This window comes from Vulpes vulpes, chromosome 9 (assembly GCF_048418805.1).
Source record: "Vulpes vulpes isolate BD-2025 chromosome 9, VulVul3, whole genome shotgun sequence".
In the NCBI taxonomy this organism is placed as follows: domain Eukaryota; kingdom Metazoa; phylum Chordata; class Mammalia; order Carnivora; family Canidae; genus Vulpes; species Vulpes vulpes.
In genome coordinates, this window is record NC_132788.1 from 82,973,816 (window position 1) to 82,994,045 (window position 20,230).

The 20,230-nt window shown below is 38.5% G+C and overlaps 1 long non-coding RNA gene across 1 annotated transcript in view; it reads left to right on the forward strand.

Moving 5' to 3' along the window:
* The window catches only part of LOC140593924 (uncharacterized), a 268,532-nt gene that overhangs the window by 121,363 nt on the left and 126,939 nt on the right, over window positions 1-20,230 (forward strand). The gene's annotated exons all lie outside the window — the stretch shown is intronic.

Here is a 20,230-nt window from a genome sequence, read left to right on the forward strand (position 1 = left end):
CCAGTCAAGCAAAGCAGTTGCATTTTGTAGATGCCATAGTTTCTTCCTTCACAGTGTGGTGCCAGTCCCCTGTGGTGATTGAGTTTTAATCAAGGCAGTTGGAGAGCCTGCTCTGGACCAGACCCTATTCTAGGCACAAAAATGAACAGAAATGACCATGCCCTGGCTCTGCTTTCCATGCCCTGATGTAGCCTGTTTTCTACTGGGGGTAGATAATGATGGAAGGGAGGGAGGGAGGAAGGAAGGAAGGCAGGAAGAAAGGAAGGATGGATAATTATGCCAGGTAGTGATAAAGGCTGTGAGGAATTATCAAGCAGGGTAAGGTGAAGAGAGTAAAGGGGTGGATGTGGGGCTGGCTCATATGCTCTTTTATTTATTTTTAAAAAAGATTTATATATTTATTAGAGAGAGAGAACCCTAGTGGCAGAAGGGGCAGAGGGAGAGGGAGAGAGAGAATCTCAAGCAGACTCCCAGCTGAGTGCTGAGCCTGAAGTGGGGCTCTATCCCACAACCCTGAGGTCATGACCTGAGCTGAAATCAAGAGTCATTTGCTTAACTTACTGAGCCACGTAGGCACCCCATTGTCTACTCTTTTAGATAGGGTGATCTCTGAGGGCCTCTCAGGATTACATCAAAGATGGGACTATAGTGAGGGAGTAGCCATATGCCTGCCTGGAGAAAAAGTATCTAAGGTAGAGGGAGCAGCAAGTACAAAGGTCCTGAGATAGAAACATACTAGATCCATTGGAGGAGTAAGGAGGCCTGTGAGGCTGGAGGAAAGAGTGATAGTTGTAGAAGCCTGAGAGACCAGTGCTAGAAGGACCTTGTAGATGGGTGGGATGAGAAGGCAGGTTTTTGGCCGGAGGAGGGATGTGATCTGACTTAGGTTTAAGAGGTTCTTGAGTGGGAATAGTCAGTGCAGGAGCATATGCAGCAGCTGAGACTGGTAGGGAATTATTACAGCCATCCAGCCAAGACATGGTGGTGACTTGACTTGGGAAGTAGAGGTAGAGTTGGCAAGAAATGGTTGGATTCTGATAATCTTTTAAAAGTCCAGCTGCGGGATCCCTGGGTGGCTCAGCGGTTTGGCGCCTGCCTTTGGCCCAGGGCGTGGTCCTGGAGTCCCAGGATCGAGTCCCGCATCGGGCTGCCTGCATGGAGCCTGCTTCTCCCTCTGCCTGTGTCTCTGCCTCTCTATCTGTGTCTCCCATGAATAAATAAATAAATTAAAAAAAAAAAAGTCCAGCTGCAAGGATGTGCTGATGAGCTCCAACATGGTTGGCTTATACAGCTAGAAGAATAGGGCTGACTTTTGGGGGAACACTGTAGTTTTTGTGCTCAGTAGTGTGTCTGTGTGAAAGACATGGGTACATACTGGAGGTTATTCCTTCAAATCAGAGGGTGCAGGGAAATGCTTATGACACACATTTGGACACAAATGTGTATAGGATTGTAAAATATGTCCTCTCCTCCCCTTTGTGCGTCCTCTCACCCCCATACACCTGTGACATCTCTTCTTAGCTATTCTCCACCTCTGATAAAATGTCTTCTGGGGAGAGGGCCAGTCACTTAGTACTTCTGTGATTTTAAGTCAGTATGATACTTCTTCTAGGTATATTTGTATTTAAACCTTACTTGGAACTTTCTGATGACACACAGATTTCACTTTTATGCTAACTTGAATCTTTGACAGTGTTGCCTAGAGAGCTGTGCTGAGGAAGTTTGTAAAGCTGCTTCCAGGCTCAGCAGGGAAGAGAAAAACTTGGTAATAAGCTGCCACCCCATTGACTAGGAGTGGCATCCCATCTGTGCCTAGTGTTTGATACCTAGCTCGGCTGCCACAAAAGAACATCTTTTTGTCCGATCTCTCCCCTCTTGGAGGGATTTTAGACATCAGCAAGCAGGCAGAGGAAATATTTTTTTCTTTTCCCTTTTTGAGCACTTGCCTCTGAAATCACACCAAGGAGGCCACTGGCCCAAAGATCAGATGATAACATCTAAAGATTTTGATGAGTTACATGATATAAAGAATTTTTTTTACCTTAATGGGCAAGCCCTTTGCCAGGTCAAAATCCATTTTTTTTTTCCTCTAGCATTCATCGCTGCCAAATGTACTCTAATTGACATTCATGTGTGCTGTGTCCTATTTCCCCCACTAGAGTGTGAGTGCCACAGGGCAAGGACTTTGCTTTGCCTCGTTCAGTGCTGTTTCCTCTGTGCCCAGAACAGTGGCTCTAGGAAGTATGTGTTGAATGATTGTTGAATGAAAAGATGCCTAAAGAAGCCTTAAGTGGTAGCCCAGAATTAAGGTAAATGATTACTAAGGAACAATATTGTTTTGAGAGCTGGAAGCTCCTATTAGAATAAAAATCTCTGTAGCTAAGTGGCTTAATGAGCATCGTTAGAGTAATAATAATAATCATAATAGCTCTTCTTGAATACTTCTGTGTGCCTAACCCTAGGCTATTTGCCTGATGCTCATAGTCTTCCTTGGAAAGTAGGTCCTCATTTGTTAGGTGTAGAAATTCATTGCCCAAGGATACACTGCTACTAACTAGAGGATTCCAAAGCTAAAAAGAAAACACTAAGACTTCTCCAAATGGGAAGTCTTCCCTCCTGTCTGGTTAATTGGAACATTTTCTCACAGAGCCATTCAAGACCATTGGAAAAGGCAAAAAGAACAAACTTCTGGGTAAGTGGGAGGTTTGGCTGCCTTTCGCCATTGTCAGAACCCAAAGGTTAGGGGAGTCTGGAAGGGCCTTCAGATTGGTTCATTGTTTTTGTTTTTTTCTGCTAATCTTTGGTAAGAAAAAACCCGTCCTTGTCAGCACAGCCTTTTCCCAAACATGTTGACATGCTGTATGTGAAGATCCCAAGTGAGTATCAAGTAAAGAGGAAAGGGTAGTCTCAAAGGCCCTACACCCAAACCCCTGCTTTTGAGGAAAAATTGGTGGTTAGTGGAGAGGGAAGAGCTGGGGTTAAGGAAGAGCAGATCCCACACTTTGTTGCTTTGTGCCAAGTCCTTGGAGCACTTTGATGATTGTTATTGTAATATTCTCTTTTAAATTGACTCACTTCTATCTACTTATTTAAAACAGGATTTGTGAACCCCACCATGAATGGAAAGCCATAGATACATAATAACAAGATATATATATATATATAGCAATGATAATAAGGTCTTATATATATAGTGAAAATAAGGCCACATTATTTCATATTTTAAAATTGAAAATTAAAAATAATGAAGTATCAATCTAATGTACAGACTGGAAAATAGGTTTCCCTGGCAGCAGAGTGAGACTGTTAATGATTATCTATCAATAAGATCGTATGTAGCTCCTTGTCACTTAGTTTAAAGAAAAAAAAAGGTTTTTTTTTTTTTTTTTTTGAGCTTTGATGCTAATCAGTACCAAGGATCCTAACATATATGCATATAAAACTATATGTGGGGCACCTGGGTGACTCAGATGGTTAAGCATCTGCCTTTTGCTCAAGTCATGATGCTGAGGTGCTGGAATCAAGCCCCATGTTAGGGTCCCTGCTGAGCAGGGAGTCCACCTCTCCCTCTCCCTCTGCCCCTCATGCCTGCTCAAGCTCTCTCACTCTTATACATTTTCTCTCTCTCAAATAAATAAATAAAATCTTAAAACCTATGTGGAATATTTATGAATATATTGTGCATGTATCAGACATACTGTATATATAGAAAAAGATCCATAGTAATTTTTAAAAACCAGGTTGTAATTTAACTTTTTAATTTTTAAAAAGATTTTAAAAATTTATTTATTATTTTAGAGAGAGAGAGAGAGAGAGAGAAATGTGGGGATGGGCAGAGGGAGAGGGAGAGAAAGTCTTAAGCAGACTCCACATTGAGTGCGGAGCCCCACGTGGGGCTTGATTGTAGGACTCGATCTCAGGACTCAGTTTCATGACCCTGAGTTGAATCCTTAGCCAACGCACCACTCAGGCACCTCTGATTTAACTTTTTAATTCTGATTGGTGGTCCTTTGATTATGGGGACCTGGGCAAGAGGCAATAAGGTAAGTCGCCAATTTCCATTTGGCTCAGGTCAGGAGTGCTTCTCTGAGTATTTCCTGTGGAAAAAGTAGTTTAAGAAGCTTGTGAAATAAATCTTGCTTTTTCCAGCTCACTCTTCCCAAGCCCTTCTGTTATAAGACTGACTCAGCTCAACAATGTGGAGAGAAAAGCAGCCCACACTTCCTTCACAGGAAAAGTGGATGGATGTCCATCTAGACAACTTTAAAACACTTTGTATTCCACCAGTGGGGAACACTGTCCTAAACTTACTCACTATCCTCTGCTTGCTGTGTGGACCGAGCCCGACATTGCTCTAAGCAACTCTAATAAAGTGAACTGGTTCGATCTTGGCCCACTGCATCCCAAGGCTCTTATCATTCTGCTACCAGAAAGTTCACCTGCTCAAAATTCATTCTTAGGAGCACTGACCTTAGTGTTTTTCCTCTGTAAAGGTATAACTTAAGAAAAATCTTTGTTAGATTATGGCAGGATCTTTGTGCTTCCATCACACAATCAATTAGACATTTTGCAAGGCTGAGGCATTATTATTATCACAGGCAGATGGTGAAATGTTACTCCATCCTTCTGTGCCTGCTTTAACTTCCCTGCACAACAGCATTTAGGGGGTTTCTGTACAAATTGCAGTTTATTTGGAAAAGATTTAAAGCCCTGAGGCTTTGGCAAGAAGCTCTGGGTTATGAGCGCATCTACTTTATCTGTCAGTAGCAGAAAGGGCACCTCTGATTAATACTGATTTTGCCCTGCAAGCCAGGTAGAGAGCAGATGAAGTCTTTGTTTCTTCAGTACTGTTCTGGGGTAAGAAAAACTTGGAGATTTATCTACCTGCAGTCCCTGGAAGAAGGTTAAAGTGGGCATCCACCTAAGGATGGAGGGATTTCTTGCAGTGGGCTTCCCTGTGGAATAAGGTAGATAATTTATGAACCCAAACTCAAGGGGATTGCCTCAAAAGAGGGAAGGGCACTCGGGGCCAGAATCTACTTTACTCGGAAAAGAGGGGACAAGCATCATAAACACAGTAAAGGTAGTGGCAGGAAGGGTGCAGGATGACCCTGAGGGGATCTAGGGTAGAGGCTCGACAGAATGAGAGGCTGCAGAGATGATATTTTTGTGTTTTGTTTTGTGTTGTTTTGTTGTTGCTTCAGCAGCTCCTGGGAGGTTGGGCACATGGATGGATGAGGAAGGATTTTAGGTTGCTTTGCTGTGTAATGCATGGGTACATTCCTGGAGTCACTCTTTGTGGTTAGATGGTTGGGCAGGGAGAAGCATTTATGGAAATCTCAGGGGAGTTCCCTGGGAGATTATCAGAGGAGGGAAGTTTGAATGAGGCTTTCACATGGTAAAGGAGGCTTCCTGGTCAGATTTATAGCTACTTCTCCTGTCTGCTTTTTGACAGTACAGATATTATTATAGAGGATGCATGGGAATCAGAGAGTCCTCCGGCTGGGCAGGTAATACATGGATAGTATAATCAGAGAATCCCTGCAATTTTTCTGATAGTGTATGTCATGTGGAATTAGAGAAGCCTCAAGGCTCAAGCCATCTACCACCCTCTGGGGATGGAACAATCTACGCGGAACCATCACCATGCAAGCTGACTCAGTGAGCAGGTACTGTGTGCCGGGAGCCAGGCTAAACTTACCTTGTCTCATTTTACTCCTCATGAGGTCCTTTTAGGTGGATACTGTGAGCACTCCAACCTGGCAGGTGAGACTCAAAGAGATTATCGTTCACTTGGTCTCCAAGACTCCCCTGCCAGTTAGTGACAGAGGCAGAATTCAGACTCCCCCATCTGAGTTCTTAGTCCCAAGTACTGTCGCTTTTGCATTATAATGACCTGTTCAGAAATTCTACATCACAGTTATTATTTTCTATCGAAAAATGTGCAGATCTTCCTTGACTTACAGCAGGCTTATGTCCTGATAAACCCACCATAAGCTGAACATATTGTAAGTTGAAAATGCATGTAATACATCTCACCTATCGAACATCAGAGCTTAGCCTAGCCCACCGTAATATGCTCAGACCACTTACATTAGCCTACAGGTGGGCACAGCCATCTAACTCCAAGTCTCGTTTTGAACATCTCATGTAATTTATTGAGTGCCGTACTGCAAGTGAAAAACAGCATGGTTGTGTGGATACAGAATGGTTATAAGTGTGTTGCTCATTGACCCTTGTGATCGCAGGGCTGCCTGGGAGCCGAGCTGCTGCTGCCCAGCATCATGAGAGAGGATCCTATGCATATAGCCGGCCTGGGAAAAGATCCAAATTATAAATTTGAAATATGGTTTCTTCTTAATGTGCATCGCTTTCACACTACTATAAAGGTGAAAAATAACAAGTCGAACCATGGTAAGGCAGGGACTGTCTGTTTTCCTCTAACCCAGTGGTCTTTAACCAGTTTGGATCCTCTTCTGGAGAAAAATAACATAAAAAATGAATATACATGCATGTGTGTATATGTGTATATATAAAATATTTTATATATATATGTTAAAATATAAATAAATAAATATAAATAAATAAATAAAGCTTCAAAAATTTTTGGAGATTTTGAGGATTTCAGTTGAGAACACCTGCACTGCAGGAAAGACTGGAGCTCTGAGTCTGGTTCCTGATAGCTTCCTTATAAGAGTGAACTAAATTGCTGGAGTTAAACTCTTGCAAGCAATAAGAATAACTGTTTACTTACTAAGCATGTAACGATTAGGGTTGATAGCGGATACATACACTGGTGCAATCCTGCTGGTGGTACCAGTGGGCATCCTGTGTGTCATTCCTGCTAACACCCTTGTAAGAGAGATGGTATCATGCCCATTTTACATTTTGCTCATGAGCTTATGTGTGACAGAGCCTAATTCTAAATCTGCTGCTCTCATTCTTTCTCTTGTCCTGGCTCTGAATGGACCTCCCCTTCCAAATCCTTTACAGGTTGTGTATTATATCCCATTGCTTTCTCTCTCTCTCTCTCTCTTTCTCTCTTGTTTCTTAACCTGGGCATATTGACATTTTGTTCCATTGCATTCTGTTGGGGGCAGTGGGGGTGGGGAGGCAGGCTGGGGTGTACATTGTAGAACGTTTAGCTGTTATCCCTACACTCTGTGCACTGGATGTCAGAAGAATCTGCCCCCCCTACCCCGGTTGTGACAATGACGGATGTCTCCAGACATTGCCAGATGTCCTCTGGGGAGCGGAATCACTGTTGAGAGCTCTCTCTTTTTCCCTCCCCACGCCCAGCCCTTATGCATATAGATATTAACATTATCGCTGAGAGCTTACAATGTGCCAGATAAAGTGTCAAGCACATTCCATGCATTATCTCAATAAACCCTCACAGGGTCCCATCATCTTATTCATTTCATAGGTGAGCGAGTCCTGCATGTTTCAGCAGATTAGTAACTTGCCCAGAGTCACACAACTGCCAAGGGTGGAGCTGGCATTTGTCTCAGCTCTGTGTGCCTCCAGAGCTCTGGGTTTTATGAGAAATGTTTTCACCAAACTACTTCGTTATTTGGAGTCCAAATTAATCAGAACCTGAATATTTTCATTGTTTGGGATTTGTTCAGCCAGGAAGCTGGAAGAAAAGTTTAATGGAATTGTAGGTCATCATATTTCTTTATCATTTATTATGTTCATACCAGTGCTTTTTATTGTTAACCCTTTCTCACTAAAACAGCAACATCAACAAAAAAATTATCAAAACAAAATCTTGCTTTAAGTCTAATTTCTGAACATAAATCTCTTCTTCAACATAATAAATAAAATGATTTCTTTATAAGGGAACAACTTCGTCTCTAAGTCATCTTTAGACAGTTTTCAGTGAGTGCTTCACAGGCTTCTTAACAACACAAATCATTGCTAAATAACTTGACCATAAAGGCAATGGATTTCTTGGAAATTCTAATAGGAAAGTTTTCAACAAAATAATTTCTTTTTGACAAGCAGCATGGTTTTTAAAAGGGAACATGTGCATTTTAGAGCTCTGGGGACTTTTTTTTTTTTCTCTCAAAGTGAATTTTAACAATAACTTTACAAGATAATAACATGTATTAAAACAACATATTTTAAAAGAGTCTGATAAAGAGAGAAGAGGGTGCAGCCTTAATTGGCCTTGATGTAGTAGGTTCTTGGGATGAGGTGGACATTTGGTATTTGTACCTGCTTGGTATCTGTACCCTTCTGCTTGGGACCTGTGGGTTTTCCCTTGCAGAACAAACTTCCACACAGCATGCAGTATTATTGAGGCTGTCACTCAAACACCTTGCCCTCCCCTAGCCAAGAGTTGGTCATGTGACCATGGCAGCTCTCTCTGGCTCATTCACTCTCCAGGGATTCTGAATCTTGAGTACTTTGATCCCAGGATGGAAAATGGTTGCAGCTGATGCCTCCTGATGGTGGTAGCCTGAAGAACTGACTGCCTATTATCCCTAGTGACCTGGTTCATGTGGCTTCTAACACTGCTTTAGTTTCACTTTGTTTTTTTTGTTTTGTTTTGTTTTGTTTTGTTTTTAGAGAGAGAGGGAGGGTTGGAGCGCTAGGGAGAGAGAGAATCTTAGGCAGGCTACACACCCAGTGCAGAGCCCAATGTGAGGCTCGATCTCACAGCCCTGAAATTTTAACCTGAGCTGAAATCAAGAGACGCTTAACAGACTGAACCACCCAGGTGCCCCTAGTTTTACTTACTTTTAGGAGCCATTCTGTACACATGGGATAAGTTTCTTATCCACTTTGCCAAAGTTAGGTAGGATAACTTGTGTTGTTTAATCACCAAACAATCTAAACTAATACACTGATTTGATGATTACGGTGATGGTGAGGAGGAAGAGGAGAGTAGCTGGATGAGGAGGAAGAGCACAGTAATAGTAACAGCTTCTAACATTTATTTGCTATTTAATTTAATTTTATTAGGTAGGTATTGACACATTCCTCTGCCTTACACATGAAGAATCTGAGACAAAGGTTACATGTCTTGCTTCAGTTATATTAAGTGGCGAAGCCAGGATTTGAACCCAAGTGTGATTTTGAGAGCCCAGACTCCTAACTGCTACACTAATTGAGATGTAGAGAGGACATACTGAAAGCGTACATTCATATTAGGTCCATTTTTGACTTCATAAGTTATTTTTCAATCTCAAGAGGGGACCATTTCTCCTCTATGTGTTGCACAATGCAAAACAAGCTGCAAAATGTAAATGCTTTTCTCTTGCCTCCGTGTGGTAAATTAGAATAATTATTGTTAGTTAAGGGACGTGAATGAAATGTCTTTATCCAACCACCAAGTTAAATGGAGTTTCTGTTTTTAAACCACAGAAGATAATGCTGTCTTGACAGATTGTGAGTGACAGAAAGAGAAGTGTTTTCAGCGGGATCCAAATGGAGATGTTGTTGGAGAAAGCATAAGTCGCAAAATCAGAAAACTCCGGGGGTTTGGTATGGAGCTGTGTCATCAGTGCATCTTTCTTCTTTTGGTTCCTGAGATAAGATAATTTGGGACTTTCTTTTTCCTGTTGATTTTAAAATGAGTGGCCACAAAGAAGGGGTGGGGGAGAAGGAAATACTCATAGACAAACCATTGTTGCTGGCCATATGTGCCAGTACTAATGGGCTTCACACCTTATTTTTGTCATTAAATGGTTCTTTGATGTAATTCTAAATATGTCATCTACTTCCTTCTTATTATCATCGGTGCCTATATCCATCCATTTATATTCCCCTCCTCTTTATCTCTATGTATATACTCACACACTCACAATCTCAGCCACACAGATATATATACTCTCTCTCCTGAATGCAGCTGCGCAATAGAATATACCTATCGGTTGAGAGGCCAGTGCCATCTGGAATTTCACCCATTGGCTATGTGATGAACTTGGCAAAACTTCTTTTTTATGTGATAGAAATCCCCAACAGACTGAGAATCACCTCAGTTTCTGTATCATTTCAAGCCATTCCTATGAGGGTAGAATCTTGGGGAAAATCTGCCTGGGAGGGGCACTACTCCTTGCATATTCAGTTCAAATATAGTAAAAGTGAACAATAGAAGTGACTCTGATAAGAATCCTTGGCCGTGAATATGAGGTCTTGGAATTTTGAAAGGGTCTTAAGAGTTACCAGTCCAAATGATTCTCAGATTTTGAGACTAGTAAAACCTTACCCCCTAAAATTAAGGATTGGTGTTACTTTGTCCGCTTCTAGTTTTGCCCCCTAAAAAGGATAGGAATGAGAAAACTATCATTCACTGTTCTTTCAGAAGAGATTGCCTTTTAGATACTAAAAGAGTGGAAGGCATAATCTTGCAATTTAAATGCTCAAGTATGGTTAGCTTTATAAAAACCTCACAATTTTGTCTCTATTTTTGTCATTTTGTCACTGATGAATGAAAAACTATCACGGGTTAGTGTTAGTCTTTTAACTGGCTTTTAGAAACCACTGATTTAATCCAAGCTTCATTTGATACTTGTTTTTCTAAAGACCTTTTTTTAAAAAAAAATATAATATATATGTTATATATTATATATTATATATTATATATCATATATTTTTTAAGAGAGAAAGAGAGCATAAGCTCATGCTCGGGAGCAGAAGCAGAGGGAGAGAGAGAATCCCAAACAGACTAAATGCTGAGTGTGAAGTCCAACATGGAGCACGATCTCAGGACCCTAAAATTAAGACCTGAGATAAAATCAGGAATCGGATGCTTTTAGTTTATTTTATTATTTTATTTTATTTTTTTAGGAATCGGACGCTTAACAACTCACTGAGCCACCCAGGTGCTCCTCTAAAGATTTCTTCCAAAGGAATGTTCCACTTATACTTGAATGCTTTCAGTGAAGTGGAACTTATTATTTATAAAAACAATCCATTCTGTTTTTGGACAGCACTGTTGAAATTTCTTATGCCAAATTGAAATCTCTGTACTTGTAGCTTCTTCCACTCATTAGTCATGTGGGGTTGATTTGGGGCCTGAATAGTTAAAGATGGAATCTCTTTATGCACAATGAAACTTTGAATTGACAACTGCTCTCTTGCCCCTCCTTTCCCCAAAGCTGTAGTCTCCACCCTTGTATCTATATTCCTTCTATAATTCATTTCTGATTATGTGCCTAATTTAAAAATACGTACTTTATTAAAATTTCTTTTGTTTGAGTACAGTTGAAATACAGTGTTACAATAGTTTTGGGTATACAACATATTGATTTAACATCTCTATATGTTATGCTATGCTTATGACAAGTGTAACTACCATCTGTTACTATACAACACTATTACGATATCACTGACTGTATTCCCCCTGCTCTGCCCTTTATTCCTGTGACTTCTTCATTCCTTAACTGAAAGCCTGTATCTCCCACTCCCATTCATCCATTTTTGCCTATCCCCTCACCCTTTCCCTCTGGCAACCATCAATTTGTTCTCTGCATTTATAGGTCTGATTCTGCTTTTTTGTTTATTCATTTATTTTCTTTTTTAGATTCTACATATGAGTTAAATCATATGGTATTTTTCAAAGTCTGACTTATTTCACTTAGCATAATACCCTTCTAGGTCCATCTATGTTGTTGGAAATGGTAAGATCTCATCCTTTCTGATGACTGCATAATATTCTTTTATATATATAGGGGTGCATATATCTTTACGAGTTAGTGTTGTTTTCTTTGGATGAATACCCAGTAGCGAAATTATTGAATCCTATGGTATTTCAATTTTTAATTTTTTGAGGAACCTCTCTCCTGTTTTCCACAGTGGCTGTACCAGTTTGCATTCCCACTAGTAGTACACAAGAGTTCCTGTTTCTCTAAATCCTTACCAACACTGGTTATTCCGTATGTTGCTGATTTTAGCCATTCTGGCTAGTGTGAAGTGATAGCTCATTGTGGTTTTGATTTGCATTTCCCTGATGGTTAGTAATGTCGGACATTTTTTTTCATGTGTCTGTTGGCCATCTGTGTGTCTTCTTTGAAAATGAAAAACTGTCCATTCATATCCTCTGCCTATTTTTAATGAGATTTTTTTTTAGTATTGAGAATTTTTAAAAATTATGAAAAATTGTTTACTGTGATATAATATGTATAACATAAACTTTACCATTTTTTTTGGTTCTGTGGCATTAAGTACATTCATATTGCTGTGCAACCCTTACCACCATCCGTCTCCAGGACTTCTTTATCTTCTTCAACTGAAACTCTGTACCAATTCAACAATGAATCCCCTTAACACCCTCCCTGCAACCCATCACAACCACCATTCTACTTTCTGCCTCCGTAAATTGACTACTGTAGGAACTTCATATGAGTAGAATCATAAAATTTTTGCCCTTTTGTGACTGCCTTATTTCTAAACTCAGTATAGTGTCCTCAAGGTTCAACCAGGTTGTAGTATATATAAAAATTTCCTTCCGTTTTAAGGTTTAATATATTCCATGTATATACCACATTTTGTTTACCTATTTATCTATTGATCAATAAATGTTTAGTTGCCTGATTATGTGATCTTGAATACGCACACTCTAATCTATTAAAACTCATTTTACATTGCTGAGCTTAGAGCTATATAAACTGTTTCAGGAGTGGTTTGCTGGCTCCAGGTAGCAAAGGAGTCATTCTGCAGGCATGTGTGAATTGCGTATTATGTACAGATCCATTAGGCACTGTGAGCTCTGCTGAAATGAGTCAGCTCTGGGGTCTAATCCTTGGTTTAACTCTTAAGTGTAGTGGATGGATATACATATTTATTTATTTTAAATAGACTTAATTATTTTAAATGTTATGAATCATGGAACTGATTGATTCTTTGTAGTGGCTGTTAGAAAGCCTAGTCAAATTTAGCAAGTATACAGGACTTCAAAGCATGAATATAAAAATTCCATTTATTTATTTGTTTGTTTGCTTGTTTGTTTATTTTTAAAGTAGGCTCCACATCCAATGTGGGGCTTAAACTCAGGAACTTGATTTCAAGAGTCACATGTCTACCAACTGAGAACCAGGTGCCCTGGATATACATGTTTCTAAATTGCCATGTGGACAGTTATTAGAGAACCAAAGATGACTTGATGCTAGAATTGAGAGGAAGAACTTAAAGCTTCCAGTTGAGAGGATAAGGTAGCTTTCTCTTGGGGAAGTTCTGCTTCTTAGGCTCTAAAAAAGTATAGCTCTGTGGACATATAGAGAAATGCAGGAAAGGTATTCCTGGTGGAGGAAGTAGCATGAGCCAAGGAGCACAGTGTGAAACTGCAGGACATGTTCCACACTGTTGCCTTATTTTTTGACTTTCCTCTGCTATATAGGATGTTTGCACAGTGGTGCTCCCTTGCTAATCCATGGGACCTGTGTGGTTTTCCTCTGTCTGTAGCACTGTGAGTTGTTTTTTATTCTGAGATTTTGTGCTTCCTCTCATTTGGAGGAATTAAAATTAAAATTAGTTAAAATTAAAATGATGAGGTTGATAAATGATATTTTTATTTGGTTTTCATGTTTTGATTGGTCAAGTAAAAACCTGATGACTCAGACTGCTGTCTCTGTTTTTAATGTGGCTCTTCTGGAGTGGTGAAGGCAGAACAACTAGATATTATGAATGTGGCAAATATGTATTAAAGAGTGAAAGGAGGGGAATAGCAAAAATAACATTAATAGCAACAAATATTCATGAAGTGACAATACCTCTCATAAGCCATTTATTGTCATTGGCTCATTTTATACTCACAACACCCTAAAGGAGGGGTAAACAAGAATGCTATTCTTATTTTAGATGAGGGAACTGGGCCTCAAAAGGTAAAGTCACCTCCAAAGGTGACTTGTCTTGTAAATCATTGAGCTACAAAATGGACCCAATAGACTGACCTAAGAAGCTTTCCCACCATGCAGTCTACCTTCCCTTTCGGTCTGATATCAGGCCTTCCAAGGATTGAATGAAAGGGTTTTTTGACTCAGACATTGTCTTAGAACCACAGGTGCAGAAGAGATTCCCAGTAGAAAATAATGACATATAGTTAGCTAGGGGCATATACACTGATGCCAATTATATTGTATGTGGAAATTCTTCTCCTTTCCCACCCGTCTTCTGTTTCATCTTCTATTGCTGATATTCCCCAGTGTCCATGATTCTCAGCCATCCCCCAATTGTAGTACATTTTCGCCCTTTCTAGCCCAGCCATACTTAGAGTTTCTTTAATGTCTTTTTGGCAAGTGTAAGAGGTAAGTCTCCCTTTTGGTATAGAATGCATTAGTTTTACTTTGTAGTTCTTTCCCAGCTTTTAGGTGGCTAACAATTTGTGTTAGAAGAGTAGAGAGGAACTGAAATCAGGGTTTTTATTACGATTTTGACATTGGTGAATATCCTATATTCCCTTGCAAGGTATCTTTAATGGCTCCTGTGGATTACAGTTTCCGATAGATTTTTCTCCCAAATTTTGTTGACCAGCATTGTTACATTTTTAAGAAGTGTGTCTCTACACTTTCAAAATCTCATAAAGACTTTCTGTCATCATAGGAAGCAAGGGACTCAGCTTTGATTTGCAAAATTGGCTCTACAAGGTAGCATGTTGTTATTCTATTTAGAGGACTTGAAAGCAGATTCAACAATTCAATTATATTTAATTTGTAATTAACTCCCTCCCAAGCAGCTAATGGTGCATAACTTGGACACTACTGCTCTGGATGGGCAAAGAGTAGAACAAAAAGGCTTCTTTTTAGAGAAAGCTTATCTTAGATAGGGTCCCTATGACTATAGTAATACTTCCTGGTCTGACTTCTGGCTGTAAAACAAAACCCTTCTCTGGGAACTGCCCCCTGACTCATAACAGTGAGCTCCTAGCAATTGACACATTGATATTTGACCCTACTACTTGGGATAGAGATGACTGGTTTAAAGATAGGCAGATGACTGTGTTTTACCAGTCAGATGATCTCTCTTAAGAATTTGGAATTTTGAACTGAGAGCAAAAATCAGTATTGATGGTATTGCATTCCTTTATAGCAATGCTCTATAAGGAGGTCTTGAAGCTGCTGCCTTCCAGTTCTCTGGAGATACCTTGATTCCTGTTTTCATAAAGCTCAGTTATTCAATTCCTCCTTTAATTTTCTGAAGTACTACAGTATCCTTCCTTTTGCCATTGAGTAAAATTGCTGGACTTAGTCTATATTTCTTGCCACCAAACTTACCCAATGGAGAAATCAAATAAACAAATTCTTTATCAAATCTGTTAATGTAAGTAATAAGAGCTACATCTGCTTGGTGGTAATTATGATCATTTTAATTGTGTGTGTGAGTATGTATGTCTGTGTGTGCTTGATTGAATGATTTAGTATTTTACTAGATACTATAGACTGTTATTATTTTCATCATCATTGTCATCATGAGCATCATTGTCATCATAATAGCTCTTGTCTATAGAGAACTTTCTATGATCCAACTACTGTATTAAGCACTTTGCATACAAAATAACATTTATTATATAATTACAAAATACTATCAGATGGATACTATCATTATCCCCATTTTGTAGGTTGGAAAGGTGAGGAAGAAAATGTAGCTTAAAGTCATGTATCTGGAAAGTGGTAGAGCAATGATTTGAGTCCAGGTTCATCATACTCCAAAGAGAGATGATAATCTTAAGCTCTGCATTGTAATACAGAGACATAGTTCTGCTCCAAAGATATTATATTCCTGGTTGACTGTTTTCTTTATTTTGAATGTGGAAATGAGGTGGAGATAGCATTGTATTATCGGGAAATTTAATACTCTGTTTTTGTTGGCTTAATTTTATTATTCCTTCTTTTATGTATGTTATATTGTTTGACGAGGGCAAGGATCAGGCAGGGAGGACACAAAATAGATAAATTGTCCTGAGGAGGCCTTTTTTGGGAAGGTGACATTGAAACTGAAACAGAATGATAAAGTAAGACAGTTATGCAAAGATCAGGGACAGGGTGTTCCAGGGAAAGGGAAAAACAAATATGAAGATGCAGATTTGGGAATGAACTTGGTGAGGTTAGAGGGACAGAAAATAGGCATGAGGCTGGAGAAGAGTGAGCAAGGGAGTGAATGGTAAGACATGACAAAGGGGAAGACTGGGACTGGATCAGTTAGAATCTTCTAGGCCATAGCAGGGAATATGCATTCTATTATAAGTGCAGTGGGTTAACCATTCACAAATTTGGGGGAGAGGAGTAATATGATTTGTTTTATTCTTATAAAGGATTGATTTTTGGTCTGGTAATGGCAGAGTCACCAACAACTCTTCCAAAGGACAACTAGAAAAATTATACAGAATAAGGAGAAAATATTTATTTGAAGGCATTAAAGAGCTACCAAGGCAGTTAGGACTTGAGGGTCCAGAATCCTGGAAAGAGAAACTGCACTGAAGGGACCTCAGTATTTTCACTCTTTTTCTCTATGAAGCATTTGTGGATTTGTAAATAATAAAGCTCTGAGAAGTTAAAAAGCCCAATAGAAAATAGAGCAGCTAAAAGGTTGGGAAAATTGAGCAGAGATTTTGGCAGTCCTAAGAATGCAAAAATCCTAAACGAAATAATGAAAGACTAACCAGTATATACAAAAGAGAACATGTCACAAACAAGTTGTAATTATTGGAATGAGAGGTTGGATAACATTAAAGAAAATCAAATGATGTAATAAAGAAAAATCATATAATCATCTTAATAGACACAGAAAAGCATTTGATAAAATTTACATTTAATCCTGATGAAAATGTTTGGCCAACTGGGAATATAAATAAACATCTTTAATGAAGAATATCTGCACATAAGATAAACCAAAAGAAACCCACACCAAGAACATTAAAATTAAAATGTCAAAAGGTAAAGATAGGGAGAATCTTAAAAGTGGCAAGAAAAAAACCAACCTGTTACATTCAAGGCAACCCCCATAAGACTATGAATAGATTTATCAGCTGAAACATTGCAGGCCAGAAGGGAATGGTACAATATATTCAAAGTGCTGAAAGAAAAAAATTTCCAACCAAGAATACTCTATCCAGCAAAGTTATTATTCACAATTGAAGGAGGGATAAAGATAAGCTAAAGGAGTTTATCACACTAAATTGACCTTACAAGAAATGTTAAGGGGACTTCTTTAGGTTGAAAAGAAAGGGCACTAATTAGAATAAGAAAACGTGAAAGTATAAATCTCACTAGTAAAGGTAAATATAGAGAAAAGTTAGTGATTAATCACTTATGAAGCTTATATGGCTAAAAACACAAAAGTAGGAAAATAATTGTAACTACAATAATTAGTTAAGGAATACATAAGACACAAAGATGTAAAATGTGACATCAAAAACGTAAGATATGGTAGAAGAGGAAGTCAAAATGTAGAGCTTTAGAATGTGTTCAAATTTAAGTTGTTACCAACTTAACACTGACTGTTATAAGTTGTTTTATGTAATCCTAATAGTAACCACAAAGCAAAAACCTATAGTAGATATGTAAAAGATGATTAGAATTGTACCTAAGCATACCACTAAAGAAAGTCATCAAACCACCAAGGAAGATGACCCTCCTGTGTAGTTCAGTCAGTTAAATATCTTACTTTGGCTCAGGTTATGATCCCAGAGTCTTGGGATCTAGCCCCACATCAGACTTCCTGTTCAGTATGGAGTCTGCTTCTCCCTCTCCCTCTGCACTCTCACCACTGCTCATGCTCTCTCACACTTTCTTTCTCTCCCAAATAAGTAAATAAAAATCTCAGGGGAAAAAAACTCACAAAGGAAGGAAGGAAGAGAAGAAAAAAGGCACTGTGGAAGTACAAAACAGCTACAAAATGATGAACAAAGTGGCAATAAATATGTGCTTATTAACAGTTACTTTAAGTGTACATGGACTAAATTCTCTGATCAAAAGACATAGAATGGCTGAATGGATAAAACAACAACAACAACAACAACAACAACAAAAACCCAACAAGACCCATCTATATGTTGCCTATAAGAGACTCATTTGAAAGGAAAGAACATATATAGATGAAAGAGAAGAGATGGAAAAAAGATATTCTTTGCAAATAGAAACCAGAAGAAAGCTGAGGTAGCTATTATATCATACAAAATAGACTTGAAAATAAACACTGTTAAAGAGACAAAATTATTAAGGGGTCAGTGCAACAAAAGTATTTAATATTTGTGAATATTTATGGACCTCACATAGGAGTACCTTAATATATAAAGTCAATATTGACAGTCCTAAGGGGAAAAAAGAGCAATACAATAATAGAAGGCAACTTCAACACTCCGCTTACATCAATGGATAGATTATCTAGACCAAAACGTAGTACAGAAACACTGGCTTTGAATGACAGATTAGGCCAGGTGCAATTAATAGATATACACAGAATATTCCATCCCCAAACAGTAGAATATACATTCTTTTCAAATGCACATGAAACATTCTTCAGGATAGATTATATGTTAGGTCACAAAACAAGTTTCAATACATCTAGGAAGATTGAAGTCATATCAAGCCATCTTTCATGTATGGTGACAAATATTAACCAGACTTTTGTGGTGATAATTTCACAATATATACAAATACTGAATCATTAGGATGTACACCTGAAACTAATATAATATTGTATGCCAATTACATCTCAATAAAAAATATCTGTAAAGAAAATCTACAGCAAACATCATGCTTATGTGAAATGTTGACAGCCGTACCCTGCAATTAAGGATGAAAAATGGGTGACAGTTATCACTTTTTCTTTTCAGCATTATACTGGAGGTCCAATATAATTCAGTGAATTCAGTGAGGTTAGGGGAAAAAAAGGTATAGAAATTGGAGACAAATGGGAATCCCTGGGTGGCTCAGCAGTTTAGTGCCTGCCTTCAGCCCAGGGTGTGATCCTGGAGACTGGATCGAGTCCCACGTCGGGCTCCCTGCATGGAGCCTGCTTCTCCCTCTGCCTGTGTCTCTGCCTCTCTCTCTCTCTCTCTCTGTGTGTCTTTCATGAATAAATAAGTAAAATCTTTTTTAAAAAAATTGGAGACAAAGCAATACAATTATATTCTTTGCAAAGATATAATTATGTAAATTTAACAAATGAATTTAGCAATTTTGCTGGATACAAAGTCAATAGAAAAATATACGGCAGCCCAGGTGGCTTAGTGGTTTAGCTCCTGCCTTCAGCCCAGGGCCTGATCCTGGAGACCCGGGATCGAGTCCCACGTCAGGCTCCATGAATAGAGCCCTCTGCCTGTGTCTCTGCCTCTCTCTCTCTGTGTCTCTCATGAATAAACAAAATCTTTAAAAGAAAGAAAAAGAAAAATATATTTTCTATATATTATCAAGAAAGAATCACAAAATTAAATTTTGTTTTTTTTTTGTATACTTTTTATTGGAGTTCAATTTACCAACAGGTAGTATAACACCCAGTGCTCATCCCATAAAGTGCCCCCTCAGTGCCTGTCACCTAGTCACCCTGTCCCCCCACCCACCTCCCCTTCCACTACCCCTTGTTCGTTTCCCAGAGTTAGGAGTCTCTCATGTTCTCTCACCCTATCTGATATTTCCCACTCACAAAATTAAATTTTAAAAAGATAGCATTTAATGGAGTGCCTGGCTGACTCATTCAGTTGAGTTTGAGACTCTTGATCTTGAGGTTGTGGGTTTGAGTCCCACATTGGATGTAGAGATTACTTAAAAATAAAATCTCTGAAAAAAAATAAAATAAAAATATAGTGTTTTATATATAAACACTATCTAAAAAAAGACTATATAAAAAGTCTACATATAAAAAAACGACTATAAACTATGACCATATTGTATTTCCAAAATACAAGGATATATGTATATGAGGTGAAACAATTAGATATCTGTATCCCCTGATTACTTTATATTATATACACAGTTAACTTGGAATGCATTACAGATAAAAATGTAAGCCCTATAATTATAAAACATCTAGATAAAAACATTTTTCTATGACCCTAAGTTATTCAAAGATTTCTTTTTTTTCCAAAGATTTCTTAAATATGACACCAAAACCAAGATCCTGAAAAGGAAAAAAAAAAACAGATAAATTGGACATTATGAAATTTTAAAAAATGAAAATGTAAGCCACAGAATGGGATAAAATATTTACAAATCATATCTGATCAAATATGTACATCCAGATATATAAAGAACTCTTACTAGTCGATAAGAAGACAAACCAAATTATT